Here is a 24261-nt window from a genome sequence, read left to right on the forward strand (position 1 = left end):
TTTTTAGGGTATTTTATGGCTAATTTAATACACGGGTCCAAAATGACCCGCTAACACTTCAGATGGCAGCAGAAAGCTGGAAAGAGGAAGGCTAGGTTAGTCTCATTGTTTGTTGGATTTGCAAGATATCGCAAATGAAACTTGACATCTCGCAAAAGGGTTTTCCCCCACTACATGTTCAGTTTCGGGCTCCATACTAAACTCACCAGAATCTATTTTAAAAACCAGTAATTTTAGCCTGTAAAGAGCCAGCATATTGTTACAGGTAAACCATGTATTTATTTTAACAAAAAACTAAAATTGCAACTGTTGGAAAAATGGAAAGACGAACCAAAATGGCTATTTTGGATTCATTTAGTCACTGTTGACTTTGAATGAAAGGTATTTTACGATGCTAAAATGACTTTGTTAATTTTCAATCACGGATGTTTTTATGTTTACAAAATTATCTTACTCTTTAAAAGACATGTTGACCTCCTTAGAAATGCTTTCCATAATGTTGTCAGACACTAAATAGAAGGTGCACCATTGCCCCATACCTTACATTGTAGCCTGATTCGCTGACTGCTGAATACAACATATATAATAATATATATAATAATTCTGGACCAGTTTTACAGATTCTAGTTCCCATCAGTCACTTAGACACAAATACATAAGGAATTAGGGTCCAGGTTACAAATTAACTGAAGTTATCCTTTAAAGACATCCACCTTTCCTACCCTTGAACTTTTGGAATTTTGCGCCTGATAAGAATAGCAAAGTGCCTGCATGGTTAAAATTCACCTTTTAAAAGTCACTTTAATAGACTTTCATTTACAGCATGTAATTATCTTTTAGTCATTGTCATTCATCTCCCAGTGGTTTGCAATTAACTTTTCCTCACAGAACTTAATAACAACACAGCTGATGAAGATAAAACGGAATAACTTGTGGAAATGGAAAACAGAAAATGAAAATGCTGTAAACTCACAAAACCAGCAGCTGTACCCTCTTCAGGAGAAATACACGCCACGCTTCCTGTTCTAGGTTGCCACACTAGAGCGCTGTACATCAGATGATTTGCATTTTAATTCCCACATCTTGTCAGTAGAAATAGGGAAATATTTCCCAGTTTCACCAAACTTGACAGCTTTTGTCCTCTGTGCTTTTACAGCAACCTGACAACGTCATGGTGAAGATGCATGGCCCTGATACTCTCTTACTCCGCTGTAATCCATCAAAGGTGAAGTGGATGGAGTTCAGTTTGTCATCCAGTTTCTATTGATCTGCTGTCTTCAGCATGGAGGCGATTGGCTGTCAGGGTATCAGTATCTGTGACCTTCTGACATACTGCCCTCAATGGAGAAACAAACAAGACTAATTGTGTGGTCGCCATAGATAATCTTGTTACTCCCACAATCACTCAGGTGACCTTTTATCAAGTGTTTATAATTAGCAGAAAGTTATTATTGTTGTTTACTGAATGACGGACAGACAATGTAATTGTTATTGGTTGGTAATGCCAGAGGAGGATTACAGATTCTAATTAATTAGTTTATTAGCCTGTACTGTTGTTTCACACACTGAACAAAGGCATTTGCTTTGTTCAATGTTTTGATTTAAAATTAGCATCACATAGGCTAAAACTCTGGATTCAATTTTATTTTGAAAAATTGAGGGTTGCCTGTGGTGTTTTATAAAATTAAGTACTTTCACAGTAATGTAAAAATAAATGAAACTTTTTATAGAATGTATTTGTAGGCTTCTTGAGCTCCAGGACAAACGAGGATCGTCACACAGCAGTGGGTGACTGATCATATAAGCAATCAATCAGCAGCGGTGGAATTATTGACATTTTTGGTGTAAGCAAAATTTAGAATTGGCATTTCTTTTGCAATTTGGCACCCCTACAGTTTCAGAGTGCACTTCACTTCTACACCACCACATGAATATGGACAAGTTATTCTTGCATTGCCAGACCTTCCTCCAAAGCGCTGCAGAGGAGGGTCACACAACCCGACCCAAACCTAACCACTAACCAGTTTCTTGTAGTAAAAACTATAATGGAATTATCCATATTATGTTATTGTCAATAGGTACCTGCACCTGCACCTCTAAACTGTTTCCTTTTACACATCAAGGAAACCAACCATTCAATTTTCTCTCAAAAAGAGTGAAGTCACCTAATCAGTTTTACTATCTCATGCCAATGATAAATCTCTTCCACATGCTCTTTCATCCAAATGAGCAATTACTGAAGCAACTCTGTCAGTGTCATTGACACAAAATGATAAATTAGCCGACCAGTCTAGAGTCAGTGCCTAAATCAGTCAATATGCCACACTGGGGAGACAGATAGACATCCTTCTACTCCTGACATCAGATTTATTTACCGATCACTTGACCACTTGTTTCGCGGGGGAAAAGTGTTTATTTGGAGCAAGAGATAGAGATCCAGTGTGGCATGCATGCAGATGAGAGTGTGAAGAAACAAGTGAGGTCCATGAAGTATTTCTGGGGTTTATTTGTTGGGTATTCTAAAAGCGTACAAGAGGTGCATCCACTCATATTATCTGTTTCTCTTTCTCTCTAAATGGTGTCCTTTGTGATTGCTTTACATTTAATAAAGGAAATCACTACAGGATAGTAGCTTTAACCTGGAATTACCTCTTTACTGAGCTTCATGAAAAAGAGAAAGTCTTGGAGCAATAGTGATGTTGGATTTGAAAAACTCTTAAAGAGGCACGTTGACTCCATTTGCAAGTGGGTGTGAATCCAAAATCCTGCCTGTGTAGGTTGCAAGCGCAGCTGTGCATTAGAGCCAGGTTAACTTCAGAGAGCTGCTGCTCCAGACTCTCGTTCAGACTCTCAATCAGGGTGGTCACGCCTTGCCAGACCTATCGCCACAGTGCTGTGGAGTAAGTTCTGGCTACACCACACATACATTCCAGGGTAGGAGAAAAAAAACACACAAAAAACTAAATTGCTGTGGGTTGTTTCATTTCTTTAAACCAATCAAAATCACCTTGGGCGGCGCTAAGCTCCGGACGCAGCGACGCAGGCCCTGCAAAATAGTCTCAGGAGGGAACCTGCTTTGGTGGAACATTCGCACCCTGCAAAGGCAAACATCACATTAAATATTAAATGAACACTTCTAACAATACAGTAATGTCAGCCATGTACTAAATTAGCTGGAGCCATGGTTAAACATAAATTGCTCTTACCAGTGTATCGCCATGTGTATAGCGCTTTGTCCACAGAAATCCCACCAATCGGTTCCATTTTTGACTTTTTTGACAAGGCAATTTAATAAAAAAATTACTTTTTAGAGATACATTTGTATGTGGCCGTCATCTTCACGTTCAGATATTGTGTGCCACATGTTGACATCTGTTGGCTCTAGCTAGCTAACATTCCACACTGAATTCCAATGAGAAACAAAAGCTAGTAGCAGTGATACTGCTTATGTAAATAATGTGAAGTTAGCTCTTGCATGTGATTAGAAATTAACTGTGAGTATCCAAGGCACGAGCAACGCAAGTTAAAAACACAGATTCCCACTACATTAGTAATGTTAGCATAAATGAAATTCCCTGCTGTTTGTTAGCAAGAGTCAATAGCATGGAAGCTCCCTCATTCTGGATATTTGTAACATTAGCTTGTATGAAATTTCTGCTGTTTAACATCAAAAGAAACTGGACACTAAATACTGTAGCCTACCACAGATGTCTTCTGTTAGTGCTGCAAAACCAAAGGTGTAAATCACACACTTTAACTCTTAACACACATCCAACAGACCAGAAAAGTGTTGATCATAGAGCCTGACACTGTTTATTTTCTTAATTTGACATCCGTGAAAACCCAGTGTCAGCTGGAACCTAAAAACTGACGAACTGACTTTTTCCATTACTTTCTTAAAATCCAGGGCTATGACTAGATCTCTAAATGCTAATGTCTGATTGCCCTCTGGGTTAAACTATAGTGAGCTAAGTAAACATTACTTTACCGTAACTTAATATAATGCAATTTCGGCAATGTATAGCATAAAACCTACTTATCATGTAGATGTACTCATTAGCATTTTAGTACATATGCCTTGGGCTTTGGCACTGACATTGTTACGGACCAAATGGTATAATACTGTAGGTAGGATCTTTAAAACCACTTAATAAAACCAAAACAGGTTAGTTAAATTATCTCTGCGTTGTTTTTGTAATGTGCTTATTTTTGAGTGTATTATTCTTGGAGCTGAAAAAATGCCACAGTCTGAACTTGATTTCAACCCTCCAAAATTGCACTGAAATGAAATTGTGCATGAAAAATGTACACCACTGAATCATTTGATGCAATTCCATACAAGGTTTTGTTTTGAGAGTGAGCATCGCGGTTCTGGTTTTGAATTGTGTGTTTTTTCCCAACCACATAGGCTCATGAAGTTGGTATATGGATGAACTTCCTAGTGTTTAGAACAAACATATTAACAATTAAAGACCATTGCTGTATAATCATGTTTCATAGCTCATTAAGTGTTAAGAATACTTAGACTGAGCAACAACTGTACCCTTAGGCCTAGCTTGAAGAGATTATGTGAAAGAAAAGTTTCTATATTTTTCTGCGTTTCTATGCAGCCTCTTTGAAAGCCACTTTTCAAGCTGCTGTCAGATTATCACTTAGACGATTGTCCACATAAGCAGATTTTCAACAGCACTCCTGATTTGCAGGGAAGTACAATCAAATGTTTTCAGCCTCTTTTGAGCAAATTTCATTTGCTTTTTGCAATTGGCAATTACCTCCTCAGGGCTGAATGCTGACAGGGCATCGTGCAGCGGCATTACTGTAAGTGGCAAATACTGTACGTCCTTGCCTATGAATTATGGTATTGACACATGTAGAAAATGGAATGGCTGATGAACAGCCGTGGTGCAGGAGCAATAAACCTCATTACTGAAATGCAGATGTACTGTTGAAAACTGGCAAACCATTTCTTCAAAACATATGTGGTCCTTAGATAAGACTTATGGCGTTTTTCCATTACAAGGTACCTGCTCAACTCGCTTTGACTGTACTTGCCTTTTTTGGTTTTCCATTATGAAAAACATCCCTGGCAACAACTATTTTAGTACAACCTCCGTCAAGGTTCCAAGCGAGCTGAGGAGATACTAAACGGTGACGTAAAAACCTGCAGACTACTGATTGGTCAGAGAGAATCATCACTAACCACTGGATCATCATTGCTAGCGACAGATGTGGGTGTCCTGAACAAACATTTTAAATAGTTTAGCCAGCTGTGTTTTTGTTTTGTTTTTTTTGCTGCCTCCAGCTTCTGAAACAAAATGTGTCTTCTGGCTGCGGCAACAGCCACATGCTGAGAATCAAACACAACCCACCTTTAACGTTTAGTGCGTGTGTCGCCTTAGGTCATGGCAGTTTCCTGCGGCGTCGCTATGACAACCAGCCACACTCTCCTCATGCAGGACGGTTCTAAATGCAATGGAAAATGAAGGAAGGGTCACCGTGGTCGAGCCGAGTTGAGCCCGGTACAGCTGGTACTAGCAGTGGGTAAGCGCAATTGTGTATCTTTATCCATACAGACACATGAAACCATAAAAAAGGTTGTTTGATGAACACCAGCCAATTACGGTGCACATCATGTCACCTGGCTGTGATTCAACAAGACCTCAAAATTATTGAACACATTTCAAATTGCCTTTAAAAATGACATAAGTGTTCTCTGGTTTGGTGCCCCTGTGTGAAGAGCAACACTGTTCATCAGTGCTTTCCAAAACTGTTATGGTTGGGAAAAGTTAGGTGTAGGCACAACAATTACTTGTGTATAAGGTTAGAAAAAAATCATGGTTTTGGGGGGAAAACTCCCTGATTAAAGCTGCATTTTTCTCATGTTTTTGGTCATTGCAGCTCTGCGGAACACGCTGCAAACACAGCATGACGTCATATCACCTCACAAACATTAAAAATGTTTGAATGTGATCTAGTGTTGTGCCAATGGACAATGTCACCCCCTCATTGGACAAAATTAGTTGACATTGCTGTGTGCATGCATTAATAAGTAATTCTGATGACGATGTTATGTAGGATTTATGAATGCACGATAGCAACAGTAGGCTAATTCACGAGGGTGCTATTTTTTTGTGTGAGCTAATAATAATAATGTTTAGCTCTGTTTTGGTCTCAACCACTCCCTATGGAAAAGAGAAAAAGACATGGTTTAATATGTGCTTCACTATGTTTATAAGCTAGTTGATTCGACTCTACTCGCCTTTTTTGGTTTTCCATTACAAAAAAAAGTCGCTGGTACCTGCTAACAGGTACTTTTTTTAGAACTACCTCAGTTGAGGTTCCAAGTTAGCTGAGTCGATACCAAAAGGTGACGTAAAAACCTGCAGACTACTGATTGGTCGGAGAAAATCGTCACTATTCACTGCGTCATCATTTCCTGAACAAATCCCCCGTGTTTAAATAGCTTAGCCAGGAATTAGTTTTTTTGCTACCTCCAGCTTCTTTTGAAACTAATTTGTCTTCAGGCTGTGGCAACATCCACATGCCGAGAATTAAAAGCAACACACTCTTGACGTTCTGTGTGTGTGTGTCAACTTAGGTCATGGAAGTTTCCAGCTAAGACAACCAGCTAAGCATCGCCTCATGAATCTTATCAAGCCGGTACCATTAATGGAAAAACACCATAGGGAGCGTGGAGAGGAACTGCCCTCCATTTGGTTACAAGCAACCCCTTTGACACAGTCATTGGATTCTTAGCAAATACAAAATATTTATTAATGCTGCTTTAAGGTTGGGGAAAAATCAAGGTCATAGGGGATGGAAATACAAGTTGACGGTTGGTAGTAAATGAAGGGTAGTCTCCTTTATCTGATGCTTTGTTGGTCCATGCACTCTTACCTTCTCTTAAAGAGATTTTGAAGCATTAATAACAATGTCACACTATAGTACTTACCCTTTTGTCCCTGACAGATAGGAGACACAATGATAAGGCCCACTCGAGGTCCTTTATGTAGGTAAAACATTAATGAAGGCAGTCTCCTGTTATTACAGATTTTTATAGAGCATGGGTATTTTCTGCTCCATGTCATGCATTATTTATTAGCATGTATTAGCTTATGCTCAAAGCCATGAACCAGATGACTAAGTATGAAAGGATACAATCAATACCATAAAATCTGAAGCCAATACATCATAAAACAATTACATTGGATATGACTTGAAGATGACACCCTTCTTCGAATGTATTTGAAAAAGAATACCCAAATAATAGTTATTTTGATGACAAAATAATAGTGTCTCGATCCATCAGTTTCATCTACCTGCACATTGAAGTTTCGTAGTCATTGAGAGGTCTGAAGTCTATCCCAGAATTGGCTTCACTGTTCAGGCCCGGAAATTGCTATTTGGTAGGACCAAAAAGGGGAAAAAGAATTAGAAGGAAAAAATACTTGATGACGATTAGAACAATTGCCATCATGCTGTTTGCTTCTCTGTCTTTATCTAGCCCTTATGTAGCCCCCTCCGCCCCCCCCCCCACACACACACACACACACACATACACACACACACACACATTAACAGTACGAGTGACTGACAACCCCTGCCGATTAAACAGCCAACCTTTGACAACATTAAAGCTCCAGATCAATACACAATTACCAGCAATTTAATTACCCATTCACACTGTGGATAAGCTGTTCTTTAGAAGAAGAGAAAAAATCACTCGATTCAATTAATAATCATGCTTTATGTGAAGTGTAGTGGCTGGAGAGGAACATCTAAAGCCAATTATGATCACATTAGTCTAGTCATGCAGGTGGGGGCATGATAATGGCTCAGCATGCAGCACTCGGTACCAGCCTCTTACTATGTTGGGGGCCCATTATTTAGCATTGTTGTGCTTTTATTTACAGCACATATTCATTCTGTTTTATAATACAATTCTGAAGCCCACCTATATCCACAAAAATGCATGTTTCAGAATAAGACGGATTTCTGTAAAAAAAAAAGAAGATAATTTCTCAGATGACTTACAGAGTGATGCTAAATCTAAGGTGACCATGTTTTGATTTCCAAGTAAGACAACACTTGGCCTGGCCTCGACACAAATTCAGACAAGCTTCCCAGAGGTTAATGAACATGCTTTATTATGCCTCAATGGTATAAAAATAACTTATGTAATAAATTAAAATACGCAACAACCTGTAACAAAATAAAAGCTCTTTCAAATGAATAAATAAATGAATAAAAATAAATGAACATCAAATGATGTTCTAAATATGACCAATTCTGTTTCAGCTTCAAAATACAGCTTTACCTTAATATCTCTTAAAACCTTTTAAATGTAATAAGTTACGTTTTTTTAGTGTCCATGTCCAGCACCTCACTGAAACATTTGTGCTAGCTTTGCACACGGTGCGCGTCGCCTCCCAATTGTATTTGACGGTACGTGGAAAGGTTTTTTTGCAGTTTAACTGTGAAGCTACATTCCTGCTTCGTCATTTTGCGTTCAATGCTGCTGCGCTGTCGGATCTGCTCCGCATGTCTGATCTGCTCCCTGTATGTCCTCCGCTGTCTGATCTGCTCCCTGTATGTCCTCCGCTGTCTGATCTGCTCCCTGTATGTCATCCACTGTCTGATCTGCTCCCTGTATGTCCTCCGCTGTCTGATCTGCTCCCTGTATGTCCTCCGCTGTCTGATCTGCTCCCTGTATGTGGGCGGTGCAGGTCCGCCTGCAAGGCAGCCTCTCGGTAATTACATCACGCAACAAAGTACCGTAGTATTTTTTTTTTAAACCGGATATTTTAATGAATTTATAATCACCCCCGGGCGACCCGGAAAATACGTAAAAAGTGGACATGTCCGGACAAAAGAGGACGTTTGGTCATCCTAGCTAAATCCCAAACAGCCCAATTATTTGTTGAACACATGTTGTGTGTTGCAGTAGGTTTTTTTAGGCAGTTTACACCAACAAATACATCCCAGTCTCATGGCAGTTTGTGAAATGGTGACGTTGTTTAATCTATTGATTTGTGTACAGGGACATGATTTTCTTTTCTTTTTCGTGTTAATGAGCACGAATTTTAAACAAATGAATTTCAAGTAGTTGGTTGGGGTGGTGGGTGGGTCAAACAACACAGGACTTTCACCCCGGGGACTGTGGATCGCGTCCTGCGTGTGGCTGTTCCTTTCTGCATTCTTCTTCTCCTAACCACAACTGTCCCATTGTTGTCTCCATCTACTGCGTGTGACAGTTCCTTTCCCTGTTCTTTTCCCAACCACAACCCTTTCGTAATTGTAGCGTGTCCCGTGTGTGGTGGTCCATCCCGTTGTTGTCACCGGTGTGTGATGTTTCATTTCCCCGTTGTTGCGTCCCCCGTCCCGGCGGCCTGTGTTCATTGTTCATCGTTCTTCGTGGTGACCACCACAAAATAGAAGACAAAATCGTGTCCCTGTTGACAAATCAATAGATCTAAATAACATGACCAGGTTGACAAATGAGATGCTACCTCACAAGAAGTATAATCATATTGTTGCAAAGAAGTTCTCTTTTCTGTTGTTCCCTTCTTCTCATCAATTCTGATATATAGGAATGAAAATCAATTACCCTCCTGGATTCAGAATAATTTCTATTATCTAATTAAAAAAAAATAACAACAAATTTAACCTGTCTGCAATGTTATCTGTTATGACTTTTCCTTCCTCCAAACTTCAGGTGTTCTTGGAAATGACTGTCTGAGTCTGGAAATTGCTTTATGATGGGGTGGTGACGAGAAGGGTCTGTGGGGACAGAAGATGTGGCCTAGGAACTGAGCACAAGCTTTTTTATTCATTTATTAAGACTTGAACTAAATAGACACAGAGTTCTGAATTAACTCAATTGTATTTAATGTAACAACTCTTGACTAGTTTGAAGCAATCGTCTGGCTAACCTCTTTCTACTGAGTGTGAAACATGCACACTCTGCAGGATTGAAGATGGCTGTAAAAGGTAGCTGGTTGTAATTTGCTTCTTTGGTGGACCAGCATGATGCATGGGTTGCTCAAACAAACAGAAATTTCACAAAGGAGGTCGCTGTTTGTGTCCTGGGTGAAACCAAATGTCCAAGTGACTTGTTTACTTAATGTACTTAACTTACGTACTGTACTTAACTTAAATTACGTAACAAATCAACTTATTTGAACCCAAACTGTCATCGTTTCTAAACAATACCAAGTGGGGCGGGCAAAATCAGTAAGGGGGATTTTTATCAGAATACAGCATAGACAATCTACTTAGAAATATAGGAAATATCAGATAGAATAACACAATGTAATTCTGCAAAACAAAGCACATCAGTTTCACTGAGACTTTGACTTGGTGTTAGCAGGGCCCAAAACTAACACTTGAAGGAAACTCTTGTTGCTGTTCCATTTGTTTCTAATTGCCCTGCTGGATGGAAAGTCCGCTACATGAGTACGGTACAGAACTAATTTAATATTATTTAAATTAGCTTCAAAAATGACTGGAGTCGTATTGGTTTTCACACGGAAAAAAACACGGCATTTTTCATTTACTTGTACTCACAGTTGTGCAACAATATAAAGCTTTCTGCTTGTGTTGAATGTGAAACAATAGAAGAAGAAGCCTTTTTACATTGTGTACCTTTTCATCAGCTGCATTAGTCATTGCAGTGCCACCTGGGTATTCATATTGTATCAGCTGAGTCAACAGAAGAAGGTAGATTCATTATTAGGATAAGTATTCCCATAATTATGTCTGTCATTCCTGGTATAAGTTTCTGGAAGCCTTTGTCTTTGAAGTGGAGATTTGTATCTTGTCAAAACATTCCCAACAGAACAGTAGTGAATTAATGAGGAAGGCCGATAGCTGCACAACTAAATCTTCTAATCACTGGAACACAGACCAGCCTATCAATAACATAAAGCCACAAAGGCCACTGCACACTCACACACACACACACACACACACACACACACACGAAGACACACACACATTTTTGCTTTGTTCCTACAGGCAGCATTCTGCGTTCCCACAAAATAACACAGCTTCAAAAGAGAAAGGATGTACAACGCAATCTACTGTACTGGTGAACATAACATTGAAGGCCATTTTATAAAGCATCTTTTCAGCGTGGAATCCATTACCCTGCTTTACTGCTTCATTAAGAAAAATTACTAAATTGTTTCACTGGTTTAAGTGAAAAACAGTGTAAAAGAGCTCTCTCTTTTTGAAAACTCAAGATGTAAAGAATGTCAGTATGCACTACATGGGGTTTTCTTACTAATACATCATAGGCACTTTAACGTTAAGCTGAGTAATGATCTAGTCATCAGTTTTACACCGTCACATAGCTGACAGTGTACAAGTTTAGAGGAAACATATTTTATGCTTTGAAACAGTTGCATAGATCTGAGTTAAATTGTACTTTTCGTGTATTTAAGGTTTTATTTTGAGTCCTTTAAAAAGTTGATGTTGTGACAGCACAGTTTCAAACATCAAGTGTTTATTCACAAAAGGAAGAGCTTTGTCAAATCAGAAAAATTACCTAACACCTAATAATTCACACAGCCTGCGTTGGCTGAAAAGCGGAGGTCTTTCCATTCATTTTAAATGGAGTGATACGTTTAGGCTGCTGTGGGGGTTGCTAAAAAAAATGGAAACCAACTCAACTTTTGTAAAAAAACGTAACTTCACGTCGCTCTGGCCAATCCATGTAGTAAACAACTGCCGAGAGATAGTGTAGCTGAATGTTTCCTGCATCAACAAAGCACTCACTATGTACCCATAGACAGTAAAAGAAAGTGACCATGTGACCCCATTGTTTTCCACGGAGACTAGTTTTTTGGGGGCATTTTTGGCTTTATATTTCACAGGACAGATAGGAACATAACAGGACGTCACACAAATGGGCCATTTCATTGACACTCCCCGTGACACACCAACCTGCGGTAGATCGCCAGATTGCTTATTTTGGTGTGAATGCCCACCTAGTCGGCGCTCTGGCCCTAATAACATCATTGTGAAGTCATCAGGGTTATCTTAGACTTTTTAGCCAGTTGTGGCTCTGGGAAATGTCAATGTTGGAAGGTCAATGTTGATCCTCCACTTTGATCCAGACTAAAATATCTCGGATGGATGGCAATGCGATACAGTACAGATATTCATGGAGCCAAGAGGATGAATCCTACTGAATTTGGTGATCCCTTGACTTTTTCCTCCACCACCTCCAGCAGGTTGACATTTGTGGGGTTGAGTGATTAATTGTAAACACTAGAGATTCCTTCACTGTTTCTCTAGTTCCATTGTCAGGTCAATTTTTTTAATTTATTTTTTATGTTCAGCCTCAGTTGTACTGTGTACCAAATAATAGTATGCTAAACTAAGGTGCTGAGGATGAGCAACAATATGTGCTTTTGGTGAGAATGGTAGCATGCAAAATTTAGCATGTAGCTCAAAAGGTGCTAGTATGGCTATAGACTCTTAATAATCAAAGTTTTACTTAAACTTTAAGGTCAACGTCAAGGTCAACGTCAAGGTCAAATAAAAAGATGTTAGTAAGTTGCATTATGGGAAACGTGGGATCCAGTGGTCTTGGAGCTTGGCCTATAATATGGAATAAAAGTAAGAATATCTTGCCCTGCATACATGTTGATCCACTATTAAAAAGTTAATTCTAAAATGTTGGGTTCAGCAATAACCTTCCTACAAGCAAGAGCCCATGTAGAACACGAATACTGACACTTGTAGTAATGCAGAGGTACATGTAAAAGTAGTTTCCAATTTGAAATGGAAAACCTTTTCCTTTTAACGTATGCACCGGATAAGTAGCCAATTTAATTCCGAGCAGGTACAGTACGCAGGTCCATTTCATTTAGGATGAACCCCATCTGAACATGAGGAGTAAAAGCAACACAGAAAGCAGTGAGAAATAAAACAGGTCCATCCATCCTGTCTTGCTCGTTCCACTCAAGTGCAATACTCTTTATTTCCGGTTCAAGTACTCTCTTTGACTCTATTGTTAAGATATGAGTAGAAAGACTTCCACCTAAGTAATTTGAATGGATCTCACATGTCTTCACAATCTTTGACCGTGACAATGAGACCGACAGCCCACAGATTCTGCAGCGCCATTAAATCAAATCTGTGAGCCACAAATTCTTCTGACATCTTCTTTCACATCGACATGAGACATTTTCTTTGCTTATTTCAATGCTACAAGGCCAAATGCTTCAAAGATGTTGCTTTGAGCTCCATCTGCCTCTGTCACATTTCACTTAGATCTCTCCCCAATCTGCACCTCTTTCCCCATCCTGTAATTCCTACTCTCAAAAATGTTTGATACAAAATACAGCTTTCTAAGTTCATTTTTTTAATCATACTTATTTTTTTACATCAAAATCCGAGCGGTAAGTCTTTTTGAGACACTCCATGTGTGTATCCAAGTCACAATGTGCTGTGACATTTTCTGGGTGCACACAGTCATATTCAAATGCAAAGTCTGTTTAATCCCTGTAAAAAAAAATTGTTATCCTGAATTTGTTGTAACATGTCACATAAAATTTAAGAGTAAAAGTTATGTGGTTTGCCAAATTTACACATACTCACTCCCATCTCCTCAGAAAGCGACTCTTGGTCAGGAGCCTTTGGTGTTTGTCGTTGACGCAAAAAGTCTCCTTTAGTGTCTTATTTAGATGGACTTGGTGAGGACTCTTGGCGGTCAGGATGACATGAGACATCATTAATTGACATGTGGCACAAGAATCTGACAGTTAGGTTCAGGAAATGATTGTGGGTGGGGTTGCAAAATATACGTTTCAGTGGCATGCGGGTCAACAACTGGACACAAACCCTGGTCTCCTGGGTGATCGTTGGGTGTTGTTTGCCCCATCCACCACCACAACCAGCAATTTTAGGCATTTTAGGTCTTTCATTCTACTCGCTACCGTTCGCTCTCAATGCTATGTCATCTTAAAGCGGTGTGGTTAGGATTTTTTTCTGAGCTGATTGGTTGAAACAAGGACATTGAGCTCGTCATTCCTCTGTGATGAAACTTTGCATTGGTTACAAGGTTTTCCTTAGAATTTGAAGCGCTGATACTAGAGCAAAGAGGTGGCATCAAGGCAAACAGAAGAATTTAGTTGCTATTTTTGGATAAAAGAAATTCAAGCAAGGCCATCCAATCATTTTGAAAAGAAAACTCCAAATGTTTCAAGGATTCTCAAGCTCCCTCTGAGTTGAATTAACACCGACGCTACTGCTTTGTAGTGTGTGCATTGTTCAGTTTTTCTTGCATCCTTTTTAATAACTGCGTTTGCAAAGATAACTCACTTTGATTGTTTTTTACTCGGGGTTCTTTCAGGCTTAGAAAATGCTCTTCTTTTCAGGGGTAATAATCACTGGAGCACCATCAACTCCTAAATATAAGACAATATCAACAACAACAAAATAGCTTAATTGTCCCGCTTCCCCAATGAAACATAGTGAAAGATGGCTAAATGCTAAACAGACTGCTGCTGGGGCCACCTGCAAAAAATCTTATATACACATATATATAGAGCCATGGTTTTCAGTCCTATTAAAACAAGTCTTCACTTGAGCCATGGATGAAGGATAAAATGAAAAGTACATAGACACAGGAAAAATATAACAATTTCTCCAATGTGAAAAAAAGAACAACACCATTGAGCAGGATGATTGGTTTGTCTGTGTGTATGTTGTTTGTAATGAACATGGCAATTTCAATGTGGATTAAGCGTAGACTGTTATTTTGGAGAGAACATGTCAGAGGCTCTGAACACTCACACAGGTTGTTTCAGTTATTCTGGCTGATTAGACCCGGCTCAAGTTGGAAGTGGGCCAGAGCTTGGATGGGAATTTATTAGGGCTCAAATGTCTTCCTACCAATAAGAATGATAAAGCTGTCATTGGTCCTGCATTTAAAGGAGCTACAAAGTTAACAGGAGACTCAGGGAGATCAATGAGTCTACTCACAACCTAACTGCCCTGGGAAGAGGTCTAATCAGCCAGGTAAACTGAAAACACCTGTGTGGGTGTTTGAGGCCTTTAACAGTGTTTGTGCTATATTTGTATTTATTTTCTGTATCTCCTGCGCCACCATCGGGTCTACATTTAAGTTTTCCTTTTATTTTGGTTTATGAACAAATACCTGCAAAACTTATGACAGTTTCATCAGCACCAGCTGTACTTAATTTAGTGCTAAAATGTGTTTAGACCCTGTGAATGCTGGAGGCTGATGTTCTGTTAATGTATTGTAAATAATAGATAATAATACTAATATTTCTTTTTTATCTATGTTATGTACATTTCATGTATCATTGTGTAATGTTGATGCGTCCATATTACCTTCTCTTCCTTTTTCTTTTGGTTCTGGATTTTTTCTGGAAATGCACGAGTGTCCACAGAACCCTGTGTATACTTTGTTTCTCTGAACTGCAGTTCCGTCAGGACATGTGAACTGTTTATTGCAGAAATGTGCATTTTAGTTTGGCGGTTTGCATGCTCATGTGATGCTCTGGATCAGGGATCCTCAACAAGGGGTCAGGGACCCCTAGGGGGTCCTCAGAGTAGATGCAGGGAGGCCTCCATTATTTTGAATCCAACATGAATCCAACATATTATTAGCAAATATAAATCCCCCTTGCTTACTGGCCTATGGGTAATGTAGTCGCTGATGTGGCCATCCACCTAAGGATTCACAATGCTACATGCATGTTTAACATTAAACCATGATTTAATAATTGTTGGATTTTTTCATGCCATCAAGTATTTTTATTAGCTTAGTATTTTATGCAAAAATGGAATGCAAAAAGGCTTTAGGCCGCACAACACGTTATTGTACGCCCAGTTTAATATGCAACTTAATTTTAGACAACATATGTCCTAGGGGGTCCCTGCTCCGTCTCTCTTTCATTTATTTCATTCATTATTCATGTAGTTTATTTATCAGGGACAATGCCAAAACAGGTTACAATAACAGTGTACAGATGTGTTGCATGTAGGATTTCCAGCCAAGGCTAATTTGCTCCTATCGCTTCCTGTAAAATGACTTCTGTGGATATCTGGTCTACCACATGCTCCATGGAAGTTATACAATAACATCTAAATTGCCTTGCACTAACATGCGGAAAAAGAATCCCAGGAAGAGAGGTTCTACTCAGTGTCCACTATAGGACACAAAGCAGTGTTAGGCCTACTTCACCGCTATTTCTGAAAGATTGTTTCCTCCCGGTTTATCTGTAAATGTGGCACAATATTTGGGAGTTCAACACTTTTTGCATATTTACCTCTTTTGGTTTCATCTTGATAACAAGCTGTTGAGCTACTTGAAACCTTTATTAGGGCACTCTGATAATGAGGGGTAGAAGCTCAACAGAGGGGTACCAGAGAAAGAAAACATGGCACGGGGACAGATGCTTAGTGGTTATGTTTTAATGAATGTGTCATTATGTCATGAGAGCAATACAACTTCTCTGTCGGTAGCTTCTGTTATTTTACATATTTTGGTGCTATACTCTGAATAGACAATGCATCATACACCTTTGTTTAGTAAAACTCTGTCCAATCAACTTGACCTGATTTGACCACAGTCATAATGTGTATTTCAAACCGGTGTATTTTTCTCTGCGATACAAACCCTTCTTTGTGTATGACCAGCAGACTGCTCCTGATCTTGAGTGCTTCATGATTCATGTTACCAGCGTGAACGAATACGACGTAATTATAGTTTATCACTGAGGAGGCTATTACTTTTCACTGAAGTGAGGAAGACCGTGACAGCAACCCAAGAAAAATAATTGCAAAAGCCCAACAGGAATTTCTTGCCAACCACTGTTAATGCATCAGCTCAGTTTTTTTCCATTTTGTGTCCCAGAGGCCTTTACTTTCATTCAAGATTGTGAGTGTTTGTACCGAGAGTAAATTATGGATTACTCACCATACAAAAATTGTGCGCTGCAAAATTTGTTGGAAAAGCCTTCCAAGAACAGAAACAACTCATTCTGTTATGCTGCTGCTGCTCTTAGTGTGACCACAGACAACGAGCAGAAGTGCCATGTACTGTACACACAGATACTTGTGCAGGATCTTTCTTGTAATGCAGTGAAATGAGGTCAGTGGATTTTATAGTGTCCAGTGTGGGAGTGCACAGCCTCAATTGTCCTGTGATTTTAGGTTTCTCTGACCGAGATTAAAGATTTACTTGTCTACACTGAGGTCTAGCCCATTGGTCTGGGGCTCCTAGCGTTGGTTACCAAAACGTGGTGCCAATAAGGCCCCGGTTCAGACATAAACGGTAGTAATGTGACCGAATAAGAACAACAATTTGTTTTTCTGAAGCATCGCTGCACGGGACGCTACGTTACCATTAGCTAGCTCGTAGCTAGATTAAACACAACGGTTGAAATGTTGACAGCTCACGTGAAGCGGTGTAAAGTGTGACTGTATATCTCTGTAGAGGATTCCAACATCTGGACGTAACAGTCTGCAGGCAGATGACAACACAGATGGTGTATTTACTTGACACTCGCCAGCCTTGTGGTGCATTTTAAGTTATGGTAAAATACCCTTTTCCCATCTGGTGCCAGCAATTTACCGGTGAAATAAGTCATTGTTCTAAGTTATTGTTATTACATTATTAATCTTTTAATTTTTCCCATATGGCCTCACCAATAAACAAGCCATTCTTTAATGTCTCAAACTTTTGTTTTTTGCTCTTTTTTATATATACTGCATATACACTGTATACTGCATTTCGGTTCAAGCACTGTTGAGGCACCGGCACCATTTTAAAAGTATCAGAAAAAAAACAGCGATACCCAACCTTAGTGTCTCCTGTCTTATACTTACTGTTTTAATCCTGCACACAGTAGTTTCTTATCTCCTTTAATAATTGTAGAAAAAATTACAATGGGTGCAAAGTGAATAGACTGTAAAATCATAGATTTATAATAAAACCGGCACACGGCCTCATTCATGCCCATGAAGCCATAAAAGTTCAAATTCTGCGTAAAACGATACCAGGATGATCTGCATTGCTTCCACACTGTGCGGCCCATAGCGGGCGCCGGGACTGCTACCGGCCATGCCGGCTACTTCCAGGTTTAGTACTCTCCTAACTTGAATGGGGTTCATATTATTTCATTGTGCGACACTTCTTTACTTTCTAAATGTTATCAAACCGAATAGCTTAAATTGTGATTGTGAAACAAATCATCTACAGGGTTATGATGATCAAAAAATGCATCAACTAATTAACAGATGTCTCTTTCGCTATGCAAATCTATTGGACTATAAGGGAGTGTCCCACTTTGGCCTCCTTTAAGAGCCAAGTAAAGCTGTGGCTTAGAGCTAACCAGACGTGTAACCACCGCTAACTTGTGTTTTTCTTCTTGTTTTCATATACTAAATGTTACTATCCTATGTCTGTTTTACTGTAACTCCAACCTCCCTATTGGACTGCAGATGGATATTAGCCCCCGGGCTACAATCTGGCACATTTACGTGTATGTTTGTGCTTGTTCATCAATGTGCATTGTCCTGAAGTAATAAAATAAATAAATAAATAACGTCCAGTTGACTTCAAAGCCCAGCACACTTCCTGGAGGCCTAAGACATCAGGGGAATCTCAAAAATCCCACACATAAATGCAGTGAAGTACACACATGACAAGCAGTTTGTAAATGCAGTTTTAACAGTTTGTGTATGAATGTAAAAGCTTCCAAAAACATTTTTGATTAAAGTTGCAAATAATTGAACATACTTTTTGTTTGTGGATTTCTATTTATATGTAAAACGTTTTGTAGATACATTTATATTTTAATCCTGAAATACATTTGTGAATCCTTCTCCATGCATTCATTCACTTATTAAGATATTTAGTATCACTGGATTCAGACTCCATAATGTTTAATAAGGGTCTGGTCCAAGTCCGACCGTAAGGCGAGGGAACGAGTGTTTTTAGTAGACTTTACGCTTGCCTTTGGGACACTTGTGGGGGAAAAAATTTGAGTTTTATTGACAATGTTGATGAGTTTTGGAGCAGACATTCACTTTACTCGAGGAATGGACTACACCCAAATGCGCACTACTACTACTACTGTCCCCAAAACTGTGGAATTTGGACTTGTGAATTCAGAGACCTAGTACTCGCACCCCCTGTGGTCCCATTCCTCTACTGACAACAAATAGGAAGAATCAATTATTTCAAGCTTATGGGATAAGTCTGTTGAATCTTTAATCTGTATCTAGACAATCTCAGAATGTACAAGCAGCTAGTTCTACTCCGTCACGTACAGTTAAACTAGCTCTGCTGAATATCAGGTCCCTCTTGAACAAGTCTTACTTAATTAACAATCATATTTGTCTTTTTTTGCTTTTAACAGACATGTTGGACCAAGCCTACAATGCTCCTACACTTATTGAATCAGCCCCTAAAAAGTGCTACCGGTGTTACTAAAAAAAGGGGATGGAATAGCCAAAATATTCAGAGCATCTTTCCAGTGCCAACAGTCATCTTTTGGAGACTTTAAGTGCAATCATTAAGTGTTCTCCTCAAATTCAAATTATATTACTTAACATTTACATGCCCCCAAAACACTTGGCTAAAGTTTTTCTGGAAGAACTAGGTGAACTATTGTCTGTTGTTATTATTATTAAATACTATTATTGGACTGTTTCATCAGATCAGGGGATTTCAATTTGCATGTAGATAACCCAGAAAACCACTATGCCAACAAACTACTCACACTGATTGACACTTCACACAACATGTACAGGGGCCAACACATTCACATGGCCATATGTTTGACCTTGTCATAACAAAGGGTCTCAACATCACTATAGATATCAAAGATATGGCACTGTTTGATTTCTTTTTTTCTGCATATTCTTTGATGTGTTTATGTCCCCACAAATATGGAACAGTTTTGCTATGGCAAGAAAGAAAATCATAAATGATCACACTAGTGTTCTCTTTGAACACGCACTCTTAGAAACCTTGAGGCAAACATCAGACTAAGGAGACCATTTTAACTTAAACATGGTTAACATTATGGATGATATTGCTCCATTTAAGCTTTAAAGAGTCACTGAGAAGCAGAAAGTTCCATGAAAACAAAATCAAACGGTCAAACTCCTATAGAGAGAGAAAAGGAAGACTGAAAGAAAATGGCGTGAATCCAAACTTCTTATCCATTTTCAGATGCTACGCAAATATAACTGAAACCAGCAAAACAAGACCAGAACATTAACAAAGCTCACGTTCAACAGTCAAAAAGTTAACTAATCCCCTTCACAATTAGGACCCGACCTCGTTTTCAGGGGAAAGTGCAATGCGTATTGCATAATTTTTCAAGGGTAAAATTGATATGATTTGATTGAGCATATCATCTCAAACCTTGAACCTTGAATCACCAGCAACCAAAATGGGAGCACTTAACTGGATGTCTGAATTTAACTTGGTTGACATTGAGAGCCTCGAAAAAATGGTACAATAACTCAATAACTTTCACATGTTAATTGGATATTCTACCAACCAGCTTTTTTAAGATCTGTCACACACCTCACAACTGCAGATCTGCTTGAAATCATGAATACATCATTTCACAGCTCCCTGAAAATAGCTGTTGTTAAACCCTTGCTCAAGAAGAATTACTCCACATTAAACAACTACAGGCCCATATCAATTTGCAGTATGTAGGTAAAATTATTGAAAATTAGTTTTTAATTAGCTGCAATTATCAACTGCATTTTTAACAATGAATAACTGCCTTGATGATTTTCAGTCGGGTTTTTGCGCTGATCACAGCACTGAAACAGCTCTTGTCAGTTATAAATGACATACGCCTGAACCCAGATGCAGGTGAAGCATCGGCAGTAGTGTTGGACCTTAGTGCAGCCTTTGACTAGGTTGCTCACAGCATTTTACTCCACCGAGAGTACTCCACTGGACACCGAGAGTACTCCACTGGAAAACTGGGTTGGCTTATCAGGTGGTGTTGTCAAGTGGCTGAAATCATACCTGCAAGACAGAAGGTTTTTTGGTTGCTATTGGCAACTGCACCTCAGTACCTACAACCTTGACCTGTGGAGTCCCCCAGGTCTCAATATTGGTCCACTTCTTTTGAACCTTTATATGGAAAAATCTTAATAATCTTATCTCCTATCATAGCTATGCTGATGACACCCAAATCAACCGAGCTTTGACACCTAATGATTATGACCCTTTTTAATCTCTTTGTCTCTGTATTGAATACATTAACCACTGGATTAATTAAGCACTGGATAAATTAACCACTGAATGTCTCTTCCTCCAGCTAAACAAAGACAAAACTGAAGTAATAATCTTGGGTCTAAAGGAGGAAAGAGATAGGACTGCCACTATTCTTGACAGAAAAGGACTTAAAACAAGGATGCTATAATAAATGCTGCGTCCTCATAGAAATACGGATCTAAATTTTAACAGGCACAAGAAACCAATTACTAAATCTGCGTTTTACCATCTCACACTTAGGAGTTTTATGTCAAAAGATGACTTAGAGAAATTGAACTGTATGCCTTCATATCCAGTAGGGTTGATGGCTGCAATGGGCTGTTCACACGCCTTCCTAAAAAGTCCATTTAACAGCTTCAAATGATACAAAACAGCCAGGGTTCTGAACAAAAAGAACTGAGCACATAACACCTATTTTAAAATCCCCTGCATTGGCTCCCAGTAAGGGGTTGAGCACAGCTACTTGTTTTCAAGTCGCTTAATGGAATACAGCCATAAGTATCTCAGCATCTATCAGACATGTTTCTGCAGTATGTACAGTACCACTGAGGTCTATCAGATCAGAGCAGAAACATCTTCTAGAAAAACCCACTGTCCGTACCAAACAGGGTGAAGCTGCACTCATCCATCATATGGTTCACCTCTGGAACCAACTTCCTGAAGGCGTCCAAAACGCCATTATTCACAGATTAAAATCTTAATGGTAACGTTCTCGTGCTTTGTTTTATGATCATGTACTGACCCTTGCTTTTGTTTTGTGTGAAGCACATTGTATTGTCATGGGTATGAAATGTGCTATATAAATAAACTTGCCTTAATTAAAAAAAATCATGCGGTTACAGGATCTCTTATGCAGGGCAAAAGGTTTGGAATTTATTAGACTGGTAAAGGCCTCAAGGGAAATTTTAAACCGTGAAAGGATTCGCTTGGTCCGAGTCACACTGCCTTCATCGATCAACGCATTCTGAGGGGAGACTGAACCTGTGAATTTATCTCTCAAATGTTTTTGTGAAGAATTTTAGAAAATCATCAGCATTGAAGGATTTTGGGAGTCGATTTGGGAGTTCTGGCTGGTTCTGTGAACAGGTATTCCAGCCCAGTACGATGGAACTACATTCCACTATTCCTCTGCATTACTGGGTTTTGCTTCAGAAACAGCATTTTTGATCCCACAAATGTTCTATGCGATTGAGGTCTGGAGATTGGGCTGGCCACTCCATAACATCAATCTTGTTTATCTGGAAGCAAGACTTTGCTCGCTTACTGGTGTGTTTTGCGTTATTGTCTTGTTGAAAGACCCATTTCTAAAGCATATCATCTTCAGCATAAGGCAACATGACCTTTTCAAGTATTTTGATGTGCTGAAACTTATCCACAATCCCTTGTTTGCGATAAATAGGCCAAAACCAGAGTAGGAGAAACATCCCCACAACATGAGTTTTGCACCACCATGCTTTACTTTCTGCACAGTGTACTGTGGCTTGAGTTCAATGCATGCGGCTCGTCATACAAACTGTTTGCGGTCCCTAGACCCAAAAATAACGATTTTGCTCAGTCCACAGAATGTTGCACCATTTCTCCTTTGGCCAATCAATGTACACTTTGGCAAATTTCAACCTATTCAGTACATTTTTTTTTTTTAATTTAGCAATGCAGGGGCTTCTGATAATTTTGCTTCACGTAGCCTTCTTATGATTGGAACAGTACTCACAGGTAACTTTAAGTCTTCTTTGATTTTCCTGGAGCTGATCATTGGTTGAGCCTTTGCCATTTTGGCTATTCTTTGATCCGTTCCAATGGTAATTGACTATTTTTTCCACGTTGTTCAGGCTTTGGATGCCATTTCAAGCAGAGCAGCCTATAATTTTCAGCACTTCTTTATATGTTTTCCCCTATCTAATCAACTTAGTAATCAAAGTCCACTGTTCCTCAGCGCAATGTCTGGAACAACCCATTTTGCTGAGTATTTCAGTGTGAAATGCACTATAACCTGCATGCACAACATTAGCTTATTTCCTTCCATATGGGTCATAACTGACACCTGTTTCTTCACAGAATCAATCACCACACTAATTGAACAGAACACTGCTATTATTTTGAACATGCCCCTTTTAATTACAGATTAAATTACACAGAATGAGCAGCACGCATGTCACAACTGTTGGGTCTGTTGGTTTTCCATGATTCGTTCCATGTAGAAATATCACTTCAACCCAAAAATATGATTTATGAGGTTAGTGATGTTGGACTGCTATTATTTTGAACAGAACTGTTTATGGTTCCTGGATTTAAATAAAACAATCGTGTGTTTTGCCTCATGTCTCAAGAATCACTTGTTTAATATGCTTGTCCTTGCTGTTATATAATTGATAAGTGTATTTGTGGTTTGTATTTCAGTATGCATACCCTTTTATGGACGTAGAGACATGGTCATAAGCCGAGGCCGAGTCCATCAAGCACACATACTGGATGGGACAGTCCCTTGCCAGGCTGAAGGGCTGGACCACTGTTCTGTGACCTAGACGGAATCCACATTGCACCTCTTAAATCATGTTCATCAGGACATTGCACAGATGTGATGTTTGTCCTGATATAAAATCTAATGGTTCACACAAAACATTGTTCCTGTAATAGCCTCATTCGTTGCATTCTGCATAGAATAACCCTGCAAATAGATTTGGAGCAATTGTATGTATTGTTTACGCCCAGTTGTTTAGGGAACAAAAAAACACTCTAAAAATCTTAACAGACAATCAGACAACGTAAAAAAACCTGCAGGTTTTACTAAAGTTTGAATGCTGTAGTCCAATCAAGAAATGAGGTCGGTACACAAACTGACACTCTGCATTCAAATACACTGTATAAGTAATCCAGGATTGTGCCATACTGGCAGAACTCATTAACATGGCAACAAATTAAATAAAGACTGCAAGTGTTGCAGTGGGAGAAATAAAATGGTCAATTTATAT

The 24261-nt window shown here is 39.1% G+C and overlaps 1 long non-coding RNA gene across 1 annotated transcript in view; it reads left to right on the top strand.

The window, feature by feature from the left end:
• LOC117935341 overlaps window positions 1–5458 on the top strand; it is a 26616-nt gene extending 21158 nt beyond the window's left edge. The window contains exon 3 of the long non-coding RNA XR_004654733.1: window positions 5383–5458. This is a non-coding gene — a long non-coding RNA (uncharacterized LOC117935341). The remainder of the gene's footprint in view (window positions 1–5382) is intronic.
• The last annotated feature ends 18803 nt before the right edge of the window (window positions 5459–24261 follow it).

This window comes from Etheostoma cragini, chromosome 20 (assembly GCF_013103735.1).
Source record: "Etheostoma cragini isolate CJK2018 chromosome 20, CSU_Ecrag_1.0, whole genome shotgun sequence".
In the NCBI taxonomy this organism is placed as follows: domain Eukaryota; kingdom Metazoa; phylum Chordata; class Actinopteri; order Perciformes; family Percidae; genus Etheostoma; species Etheostoma cragini.